The sequence below is a fragment of the Neomonachus schauinslandi genome, chromosome 3 (genome assembly GCF_002201575.2).
Source record: "Neomonachus schauinslandi chromosome 3, ASM220157v2, whole genome shotgun sequence".
In the NCBI taxonomy this organism is placed as follows: domain Eukaryota; kingdom Metazoa; phylum Chordata; class Mammalia; order Carnivora; family Phocidae; genus Neomonachus; species Neomonachus schauinslandi.
In genome coordinates, this window is record NC_058405.1 from 12920761 (window position 1) to 12932793 (window position 12033).

The 12033-nt window shown below is 49.1% G+C and overlaps 1 protein-coding gene across 1 annotated transcript in view; it reads right to left on the reverse strand.

Moving 5' to 3' along the window:
• The window catches only part of FARP1 (FERM, ARH/RhoGEF and pleckstrin domain protein 1), a 263709-nt gene extending 252916 nt beyond the window's left edge, over window positions 1-10793 (reverse strand). Inside the window, exon 1 of the mRNA XM_021696032.2 lies at window positions 10371-10793. The gene's annotated coding sequence lies outside the window, so the exon portion shown is untranslated. The remainder of the gene's footprint in view (window positions 1-10370) is intronic.
• Between the last annotated feature and the right edge of the window lie 1240 nt (window positions 10794-12033).

Here is a 12033-nt window from a genome sequence, read left to right on the forward strand (position 1 = left end):
TCTCTCACTCTCTCTCTCAAATAAATAAATAAGATCTTTAAAAAAAAAAATCTATGGGCACCTGGGTGGCTCAGTTGGTTAAGCGACTGCCTTCAGCTCAGGTCATGATCCCGGAGTCCGGGGATCGAGTCCCGCATCGGGCTCCCTGCTCGGCAGGGAGTCTGCTTCTCCCTCTGACCCTCCCCCTCACAAATCAGAGTTGTGATTTCCCAGACGCCCACGATCCTATGATAAGATTTCCTTTCATCTATCAAAGACAGGCTCTTTTTTTAAGGGCCTAGAAGAAAAAAAGGGAAGTTGGACACACGGCCCCCGACCTCTAGGAACTAACTGGTGAAAAGAGTAAGATTCACACATCAGGGAATAGCTCCTCGCACATCTGTATGAACCAGGTATGCCCTCTGGCACCCCTGCCACACACCCCCCGCCCTCCCTTTGAGCATTCTACGTGCCTCTGGATGCACTCTTCCAAAAGGTGTGCCAATGGAACTCAGAAATAGGCACTGCTTTAATCGGGACTTGGAAAAATAGGCACGACTTGGATGTGTTACAAATGTTCTGCTGGGGGCTGATTAGGACTGCGAAGAACTAGCACCTTTGCTGGTTAAGTGCTTTCGACCAACAACAGGGAAAAGCAGGCAGGTAAAAATTCTCCCCAAGTTAGAAGAAAATAAAGCAGCCTGCCCACTGCACATGCCAGCCTAGTGGAGGGCTCCTGGCTCTACTGTGGGCCTTTCTCAACCTCAGAGACAGGCCTGTTATGCGATACGCATGCCCTGAGCGCGCTCTACCCTTTTTTTCCCCACTTCGGAAGGTGCATTTGAGTACAAGGAACATACTCGGGGGGGATAATATATAACAAGTGACAAACTACTTATGGCTCCCCTCGTAAGGGATCCTTAGGGTAGAGCCGCTGCTCCTGGGAGCACAGATATCAACATTTAGGTGACAGTGAACTTGCGGAGCTTTGCACAGCCCTGGGAGGAAGTGGGGCAGAGAAAATTGCTTTTACATTCCTGCCATTCCCTTTCCTGCTGGTCCCTCCCCCAGAAAGGTGGTTTTGTTTTGTTTTTCCCTCCCTCATTTTGCCTATCAATCCTATCCATCTGGAAAGGCTCATGCTGTCCAGGCCCCATCTCATGTCTCCCTGGCCCCCTGCCCCCCCAGACACACCCCCCCATAAGAGTGGTCCCGCAAGAGTCCTCCCCTGGGAGGTGAGGGTAGAGGTTCACATTCTCTACATGATCCCACACTTCATCACCGTGGGGGCAGGCTGAGCACGTCTCCCAAAGGAACTGAAAACGCTGGAAGGTGTGATGAATTGCCAGGATGACTGGAGGTCTCTCGGATTCTGAGGCAGGAACCACGGATGCTATACTTCCTGTCCTCCCCTGCACCACCACCACCACCACCAAACTGTCTGTCCTGCTCCAGATGCCAGGGGAGAGGGTAACCCAGGAAGTGAAAGTGATGCCCGACAAAAACCAGAGTCAGGACACGAGGAGGGAAACCCCACGGGGGCTGACTCTGGATCAGGGTCTCTATGCTGGAGACCCATCCACCTCTGCCCTTTCTCAGGCTGGTACTGAAAACTAAGACGTACCCCTACTCTGCATCCTGTGGCTCAAGCGGGGCGTCCGTCCCTTGCAAACAAAAGAGACCTAGAGACCCTCCTACCATAGATTTATGCACACGTGGTCATTGTGGCAAAATCCTGCAAGCAAAAAAATGACCCATAAAGGACCATGTTAGTTACATCAGAACCACAGAACAGTAACATCACAGAGGCATTAAACATATTCATTTCAAAGAAAACTCAATACGGAAAACTCTCAACGTGAAAGGGGAAAAAAGTGGCTTCTGGATGTGCATGCATCATGCTCTCAACTTCTGAAAAATCTATGTTTGCATATATACGTAAAAATACTTCAAATAGGGATGCCTGGGTAGCTCAGTCAGTTAAGCGTCTGCCTTCGGCTCAGGTCATGATCCCAGGATTCTGGGATCGAGTCCCACGTTGGGCTCCTTGCTCAGCGGGGAGCCTGCTTTTCCCTCTCCCACTCCCACTCCCGCTTCCCCGCTTGTGCTCTCTGACAAATAAATAAATTTAATTTTTAAAAAAGCAAAAAAAAAACCTTCAAATATACCAAATATTGCCAAAAGTCAAATGGAAATAAACCAATTTCTAATTTTCATAATCTTTGAATGGCAGGATTACAAGGGATTTTGACTTTCTGTCTCATATGTGAATACTTTCCCAATCCTGTTACAGTAACACACTACAAAGTGGCTCAATCAGGTAAGCCTCTGACTCTTCATTTCCACTCAGTCATGATCACAAGGGTAAGATCAAGCCCCACATCAGGCTCTACACTCGGCGGGGAGCCTGCTTGAGACTCTCTTTCTGCCTCTGCCCCTCCCCCCACTTGCATGCATGCTTCCTCTCTCTAAAATAAATAAATCTTTAAAAAAAAATAACACACTACAAAGTGAACACTGAAATAAACAAACAAAAACATACTTCTTTAATAAAAGCTCAGCTCAAATGCCACTTCTTCCCCTCAGAATTCACAGCCTTACTATCATAACACTTCCAACATTACTATACCTTTTACGAAGTTACTGTCATACTTCACCTTTTATTCTAATTACCTAGACACTTTTCCCATCCACCCTGGATGCTATCCTCCGAAAGCAAGGACTGAGCCTTATTTTTGTGGCACCAATGGTAACCAGTATATTCAACAGATGTTCATAAATATCTGTTGACTTGATAAGGCCCTTACATAAACTAGAGTAAAAATAAAACAGCAGTGAATATGCAAATTACCCCGGTCAATTGGCCCCCGTGATGGTAATGGGGGAGGGGGGGTAGAGGAGATGATCATACTTCTTTTTAAAAGTTGTATCAATTAAATGAAAATAGAAATATTATTGCTCCACAGTCTGCATTTCATTCACCTGGCTATTTTATATTCAATTTATTTGCTTAATATTAAGGTTATTACGAAATCATTTAACTTTTCTTTACAAATATTTGTGTCTAATTTTTTAATTTGGTAAACCTCTGGCTTACCCAAATCCTGACATTTTCAAGTAGCTCAACTCCACTAATAACATTGGCCCCCAATAAGATCTGATGCCAGAGAACCAAAAGCTCTAATGGGATTATAAAGGATGATATTAATAATGTCCTCAAAAATCTCCTAAGCAGTATTAAATGTGCAGGTAATTGCCATTCTAGGTAGACAAAAAATGGAGGGTACCGCCATCATTTTTTCTTAAATAAAATATCGCGTTCAAGTATTTCCTATAATCCAAACTGCCAAATGATCAATTCCAAACAGATGTCCTACAAGGCCACCTTAAGAAGAAAGGTAAAATTCATGCTGATTTAGTTGCAACATTTACACACAATATCAAATACCTAAAGAGTTCACCTCTCACAGAGATCTGATAGGACCACTAAATCACTTTCCACATAGCTGATAGGGAGAAACATGTTTTCTCAGAGATAATGGCAAATGGCAAAAGAATAAAGTCTTCTAATTAATGCATCAGCCAAGATGCTTTGGATGGCAGTAACAATAAAATTATTATTTAGCACACGAAGTCCAGGTTTGTATTATTCAGTATATAAAATTTACTGTTCTTTAGAATACTAAGCTCCAGGTGCAGGAAGATCAATGACTCAGTGACACCCACAAGGACTCTGGTTCCATCTTTCAGCTCCATCATCCTCTTGCCTTCATCATCCTCTTGCCTTCATCCCAAGGCTGATCACAACATAGCTGCTGTGGCTCCAGGCATCACAGTCTAGTCCTTGGGTCTCTCTCTTTTTTTTTTTCCCCTTGGGTCTCTTTTTAAGAGCACAGCATTTCCCAGAACCCCCTTCACAGACCTCCTAGATGTTGGAGACTTCTGGGAAGGATCCGGCTTGATGATGATGTGCCTTTACTGACCTGACAACACTAGATGTGTGAGAGAATGAAGCTGCCACAGCCATTAGTCATAATAGCTAATTAGGCGGCGGCAGCCTAATTACCCAGTAGGCAACAAGCCAAAATACGAAAAGCAACATGCTGGGGATGGCAGGGTGAAAAGACAGAAAGAACCTGGGTCCTTGATGATACCACGAGCTGAGATACCAAACCGGCAGCCCCTTACTATTCCTGGAGGCAACTGAATGTTTGATGGATTAAACTATTGGCCAGACATCCTACCATGTTAAGATAAATGCACTCTTAAAGGTGCCCTTCAGATTTTTGGGAAAGAGCACCAGTAACTTGCCCAACATCACAAACATGGTTGGGCAGATCTGTGTGGTTCCAGTACCTACGCTTCAAGTCTTGCCACCTCTGATACCACCCTCTACCTCCTATAGTCTCAAATGTCATGGGGTGTTCATTACACAGACATTGTAATTCAGATCAACCAGTATTTATTTACCTTCTCTGGGCAGGAGAAACAAAAATTGGGAAAATATACTTTCTGACCAAACAATGCTTGTTATCTGGTTCAGAAAATAAAGAGAAAACACAGACAACAAGACAGAATTCCTGCCAAAATAGAGGAACTAAAGCCCTTTCATAACTCCATATGCCTACATATGCCACTCTGACCTCTTTTTAAAATGTTACATCTTGCGGCGCTGGGGTGGCTCAGTCGGTGGGGTGTCAACTCTTGATTTCAGCTCAGGTCATGATCTGGGGGCTCTGCTCTCAGCGGTAAGTGTACTGGAGATTCTCTCTCCTTCTTCCTGCCCCGTGCCCCTCCCCCGATGTGTGCACGCACACATTCTCTCTCTCTCTCAAATAAATAAATCTTAAGAAATAAAAATTTTAAAAAAATGTAAAATGTTACATCTTGCTTTTACCCAAGGCTCCATTTTTGTATTGATTTCAAAAATATTTCTTTCCCGTAATCCTTCTGTGTGCTGAATTACAAATACAACTCAACTCTGAATTTTAGAAACCTATTTATTTGATCATAATCTTAAACACTTGTTTCCTCAGATTTTCAAAATAAGCCAGTATTTTCTCTTTCAGGTTTAAGTCTCTTCAACTCAGTTTTAGTTAAGAAAGAAAAAAACTGCTCCATCACCCTCAAAGTAAATGGAGGCCAACCTCTTGAAAAGAGGAATACTAGCCTAAGCCTTACACATAAAAACGTGTTATTTTTCCAAAGTTGAATAGATTCCCTGACCTTTAATAAGTTCAATAATTAGATCATGTACAATGTTTTCCTAATAACTTTTCCTTTTTCAAAAGATACCATCAAAAAATAAAAAGGAGACTGATGAAAATATTCACAATACACAGATCTAACAAAGAACCTGTATCCAGGATATATAAAGAATCTCCACAACTAAAAAATAAGATGACATTAAGGATGTGCAGTTTATACTCAAAAGCTATGTAAAATGATCACACAAAAAAACAACTGAAAAGACAAAAGATTTAATAGACAAAAGAAGATACACAAATGGCCAATAAGCACATGAAAAGCGATCATTAGCCATCAGGGAAATATACAATTAAACCCCAATGAGGCACCAGGACACATCTACCAGAATGGCTAAAATGACAAAGACTGACAATTTCCAGTGTTACTGGGGATTACAGTGACTGGAATGCTCAGATGTCACTGGGGAATGTAAAATGGTACAAACACTTGGGACTGTAGCTTCTTACAAAGTTATGCGTGTACTTATTATAGGACCCAGTGACAAAATTCAAAACAGATCTCCACACGAAGACTTGTTCACAACTGTTCATACAGCTTCATGCGTGAGAGCCCAAACCAAAGGACCAGAGTGGCCAAAGGTGAAGGAGTAGACACATGGTGGCATGCCCAGACCCTGAAATGCTACTGGGCAAAAGAAAGAGGATAGGAGGGACGAGTAGAGAGGAGAGAGTAGGGAGGAGGAGGGAAGAGCAAGAGGAGGAGAGGATGGGAGAATCAAAGTCAAGGAGAAAAGAAATTGTACCTCAACATAGTAAAACTACAGAACTCCAAAGAACCTTAAAAGCAGCCAGAGAGAGGGGCGTCTGGGTGGCTCAATCAGTTAAGCATCTGACTCTTGAACTCAGCTCAGGTCTTGATCTCAGGGTCCTGAGTTCAAGCCCCACCACTGGGCTCCACGCCAAGTGTGGAGCCTACTTAAAAAAAATAATAAAAAGGGGGGGGGTAGCCAGAGAGAAAAGACAGACTACTCACAAAAAACAATCGGCCTGACAGCTGATATTGCAGCAACAACAATGGAACCAGAAGACAGCTGATTAATACAACAGCAATCCAGAATTGCACACCCAGGGCATTTATTGTTCCAGAGCAAAGATATTTAAAGGCATACAAACACAGAGGTTACCACCAACGGATGCTCACTAATAAAACTTCTAGAAAATAGATGCCAGGAAGAAGGAAAATTTTCCCAGAAGGTAGCTTCTTAAAGAAGTTCTGCTTTCTTCTTCATGCTTTTAGGTCTGTTTTGCTTTTTAATGAGGCTGTATCTTTTCACAGTATTACCCAGCATTAAAGGTTAATTTTCTTTTAAAGGTTTTATTTATTTGAGAGAGAGCGAGAGAGAGCATGAGCACAGGGGAGGGGCAGAGAGAGAGGGAGAAGCAGACTCCCCGCTGAACATGGAGCCCAACGTGGAGCTCAGGGCAGACACTTAACCAACCGAGCCACCCAGGCGCCCCTAAAGGTTAATTTAAATTGTTAAATTAGAACGAAACGGAAACAAAATCAAATATCAAATTTCAAATTCCCAGAACAGCGACCTTAAAAAACTTTAAACATTAACTGGAAAGGACATCAAAAACGAGGTTTACTTACTCACTGCAAGTATTTCCCAAGGGAGTGCTTTGTGCCAGGCGTATACTAGGTCCCGAGTTAACAGGATGAGAACAAAAAATGAAACTCACCGTAATACTGGATTTATAAGGCTTCTTTTACCAGATACCTTGTCGGGAAGCCAAAGTCTGTGTGCAGCACGACGTTACTCTCGTAGTAAGAAATACTGTCGTAATAGAGTTGAAAGCAATCTAGTTTGGCCCGTGGCTCCTTTGTTTGAAAATGTATGCACAAATATGACAATTTTACACATGAAATTAATTCAGTGCAAATGATGAATTCCCACCTCCTTTATTTGCCAATCTTACTTTGTCTAATATTTCCATGCCCCGTTAAAATAAGAAAACTGCCATCCGGAGCTGGGTTCACAGCCAGCGCCATTCATGCACTCAGTTTCAGTGCATGTACTTGATGCTCCCTGGCTTATTTCACAAATATCAAAAGCCGAGAGCACCATATTTCATATCGATCAAGTGCCCACTTTTGCTTAGAGTATCCACTTGGCAACACATTTTAACTGCCTGAAACTAGAACAAGGGCAGCCTAAAAAAGCCAGTTTCTCCACTTAAAAATAAACATCTTCCGGGGGCTTCTTGTAAAAACACAGGCAGCATTTGGCATGAAAAGGCTGGTGAAATCAGTATCTCGAGTGATCTGAATGGAAACCGTCGGGCTCTGATCTTTCAGGACATGTGGAAGTGGTTAACGGGGTAACCTGGCAGAAACACAGGCCGCAGCAGACACCCTACCCATTAAAAAGCCAGAAAGAGAAGTTGACCTACCGCTCACTTCTCATTCAATAGCCAGGCTCGGAGAGCCCTGCCTTTCAATCGAAAGCACCCCACAACAGGAGAGGGGCAGCCACAGGAACCCAAAAGCCTGGCCCTTCCCCTCCCAGGCAATGGCACCCAGCACCTGAAACACCTGTGCACCCAACACTTGAAACACCTGTGCACCCAAAGTGGCAATGACGAGCTAGCCACTATATTTGGAGATTATAGGGGCCTCTCTCCTTTCTGGAGCATCTTTCCTTACTCTCAAAAACACGAGGCAGTTTTCTGCGATAAGCCAGGCCACTTACAAAAGGGCTGGTTTCAAATGCCTGGTTCTCAATGCCACCAAATCACTGGCCTAGGACCTACACATCCACCAAACTTCCCCCATCCTCTGGGAAAACCACAATGTCACCTTTCCTACAGAGCGTTCCGCACACAAAGATTGGGCACTTGCCTTTTCTCCAGTGGTCTCTAACCTCTTCTGGGGTGGAAAAAAGCTTTTCTCTTGTGATGGTTATCGCAGGCACCCTCCTTAAAAATTTGTATCATTTTCCAAATGAATTAAACTCTGCTGTGCTCCCTGAGGTGGAGAGGATGAATTCCACTTTTTAAAAAAACTAACCCTTTCGATACTGTATTTAATTCTTAACTTCCCTTGGACAGTTTCTTTAATGAAATACAAAACACAAACATCCACCCAGGTGCCTTTCAGACTCAAAATAATTATAAATGCAATATGCCAGAAGAAAATTGTCTAGGATAGGTTTTTTTTTTAATCTCCTTTTGGTAAATTTGGCTACAGAGTAGCATTAGTGTTCTATTATGACCCAAGGGATTCAATCACCATACAAATTCCAGGAAGAGACCATCAATGTGAAAAGGGGCATTATAAACCTAACTCCAGGATTTCCCTAGGGACAGACTCCCTAAATGAACAACCACACACCAACTCACAGGGCGCACGCTACAGAATCCGTGACCCTATGGGGCACAACTACATCATCTTCAACTATTTCAAGTTTCCTGCCCACAAAGAAGAAACGAGATTCTGGGAAGGCCTGGGCTAGGGAGGCATCAACTCAGTATCTCCACCAACACTTAGCCCAGTGAGCCAGCCACTGGCCAATAATGTCTATTTATTTTACCCAGAGGCAGATCTATTAACCAGACATTCTAAAAACACAAACGTTTTGTTGTGCTTGAAGTAACTCAAATATTGGTTTTGAGTTGCTGCAGAACGATGCTGCAGGAATATAAAGAGCCATGTGGATGCTGAACCCACATAGGAAGTGCATCGTCAGAAACTGACACACCAGAAGACCAACCCTTTGGAAAGGCTGAGGGTAAACCCCCAGCCGACAGCCTGTGCAATGAGGGAAGAAAGCCAAAGACAGGAGATATCAGAAGGGCCCACCCCATCGGAACAATGAGGGCAAATTTTAAGGCAACTCCCTCAAAGCTCTCAGCACCAAAAAGGCCCGTCTCCCTCCTCTCCCGTTTAGACTGAATAAGAAAATCAAGACAATGCTGAAGGCCATTCCGAAATGGGCTTGGCAAGTCACCACGTGCAAAACACATTAAGGGGTTTGGCTCTCCGAAGACTGCCTGCTGGGTGGGAAGACAGGGGTCCACCAAAGTCAAGGCATGGGGAAAGCGGGAAACTGGGGAGGGCTGGCGGAGCAAGTGAACCTGGGAAGCTAACAGGAAAGGCACTAACAACAATAATAAAATGAAACAGCCAGAGGCCACCATGGTACTCCAGAAGGCCCACAGACAGGCTCAGACCCCTAAATTGCTCCAGATGAGAGGCAAGTTCTCCACCTCTCAAGAAGCTGATCCGATAGCAGGGTCCTCGTTCCTTTGTGAGCCCCACCTCTCTCCTTTCTGGGGTCCTGCAACCATCCCAGCAGCGGCCGGGCCCCAACGAAAACGACAAACCAAATCCAGAATGATGACGGGGAACTCACCCCCCCCCAAAATATAACACACACACGCACACACACTCACTCAAGGGTCTGGCCGGATCACACAGCTAAAGTTTCCGGAACTTAAATCGTAAAACCACAATCAGAAGTTGTTGTTTTGAAATGCTCACCACAAAAATCTGTGTCCTTTGCTTGAAAGAAAGAAGAAAAAAAAAAACTTTGCTCTCCATAAAGGCAGGCGGTAAAGAGAGACAAAAATCTAACTTAGGCGGAGGGTGTGTTCCTCTTTGTCACCTACCGGGGTGCTCGCGCCGCGCGTGGGAGAGCGGCTGGCACCCGGCGGCGCCGTGGCACCCAAGCCAGTGGCCACCTCCCCCGCCCCGCGATCCGCCTCTGGGGCCAAGATTACGGCCGGAGGTCCGGAAGCGGCGTCCGGCGCTGTCACCGTGCCGGGCGGGATGGGAGGAAAGTGGGGGGAAGGGCGCCGCGGGGTGGGGGAGGCGACGGGGGCGGACCGCGCGCGGAGCCCCGCTGCCGGGGTCCGCGGAGGTGAGAAGAGTGCAAACTGTGGCCCGGAGCCCGGAGGCCCCCGAGCTCCTGCTATTGTTGCCGGGGCTGCCCCGGGCCGGGCGGGCGGGAGCCCGATCCCACCCGCCTCCTCCGGGCAGGACCCCGCGGGCACGCACCCACCTCCACCCGCGCCCCCCGCCGGCGGGTCGGCTCCGGGCGCCCCGACTCGCACAAGTTGCCGCCAGCCCGCCCGCCCGCCCGCCCGCCCCGCCGCAGTCATTGTTCGCCCCGCGCCTCCTACCTCCACGGCGCCGGCGGCTCCGGCTCCCACTCCGGGCCTGCCGGATCAGCAGCTCCGAACCCCCGGCTGCCGAGGGCGCGGCGGCTCCGGGCTGCGCGTGCAGCGGCGGCGCTCGGCTATTAATACCCGCGGGCTGCGGCGGCGCGGCAGCGCAAGCGGGGCTGGGGGTGGCCGGCCGAGGTCCGAGCCATCAAAGGTGGCGCGGGGCGGAGGGGAGGGCGGAGCAGGCGGAGTGGGTGGGGAACGGGCTCAGGGTCGCCATGGCCGCCTCGACGCCGGGCCGAGAGCCACTCGCGCGGGGAGGAGCGGCGCAAAGCGGGCGGCGGCCGCGTCCCCGCCCCGCGCCCCAGCCGAGCGCCCGCAGCCCTGCGCCCGCGCCGGACCCGCCGCCTCCGAGGCCGGCGAGCGGGAAGTGAAGGCGATCGCGCCCCTCCCCGGGCCTGGGCCGGCCCCTCGGCGGAGGGGGAGCGCGGGTAGCTGGGGCGCCGCACCGCCCGAGCCGCGGGGACAGCGAGAGAGCCACAGCCCCCTCCAGCGTCCGGGCCGGCAACCTGCGCGCCAGCGCGCCCCGCCCCGCTCCGCCCTGGGGGCAGGTGCGCCGGGGGATGGGGAGGCCTCCAGCCCGGAACGCCCCTCCCCAACCCCGCGAGCCCACCTCGGATCTGTGCCTTACTTGGTCCTAAAGCCAGAACCCGTGTCTCCGCACGGCGGCACGGAACGCAGCTCAGGAAGCGCTGGGGAGTGCGCTGCGCCACCAGGGACACGCCAGTCCCGCTGTGCGGTGGTGGAAAGCGGTACAGGGAGAGCGCGAGACGGAGCGCGCCGGCTAAAACCAGCAGCAGCTGGAAGGCGGTCGGTGGCGCGGACTCCGCAACTCGCTGGTTGAGGTCATGCAAGGGGGTGCCTGTGTGTCCACCTAGGACTTCACGTGGTCGCGCGGGAAGCGGCGTTTTGCAAGGATCCACGAGCGCCCTCCCCTCCCAGGCCGCAAGAACGGGCTTCCGGCACCACCCTGGGCTGCGAGAGACTTAATCCCGAAGGGGCGGTTGCCACCTCCCCGCGCCGCGGCCCAGTGTCCTCCAACCTGGCGATTCCCAGGACAGTCCCCACCCCTACGTGCCCCACCTCCAGGAATAGGAGCAAAGCCCCGGCGGGGAAGGGAAAAGGTTGGGAGCTGGTTTGCGGAATATAATGGGGGAGGGGGCGAGATTCAGGACCGAGGCGGCTGGGACGGGCGGGGGACGGGGACGACACACAGTCACTGTCCCCACCCTCCAGCTGGGAGCTCCTGCTTTACCGTCTCTATCCCCCCTTCCTGAGCCCCCGGTGTCCCCTTTTCCTGTCCTCGCTGTAGACTTCCCACTCGTGGAGGAGAAAGGGCGGGCAGCAGCAGGTTAGAACCCCAAGGAACCCTCCGCTAGGTGCCGAGGCGATGAGCTTCCCGCCTCTGAAGGCCGCTGGCTCCGGAACCCTGGGCATTTTGCGCCTTAGAGGGGTTCACAGGCCTCGAACCAGGTGGATAGGTTTCAAGGGAGAGGCTACAACTGAACTCGGAGGGAAGCAGAGCAGGGGCCCCTTGTGGCGGTGTGGGTGGGCACAACAGGGCTCATTAGAAGTACAGGGGGTACCTGCGGGCAGCAGGTGTGAGTAGTTTCTAGAAAGG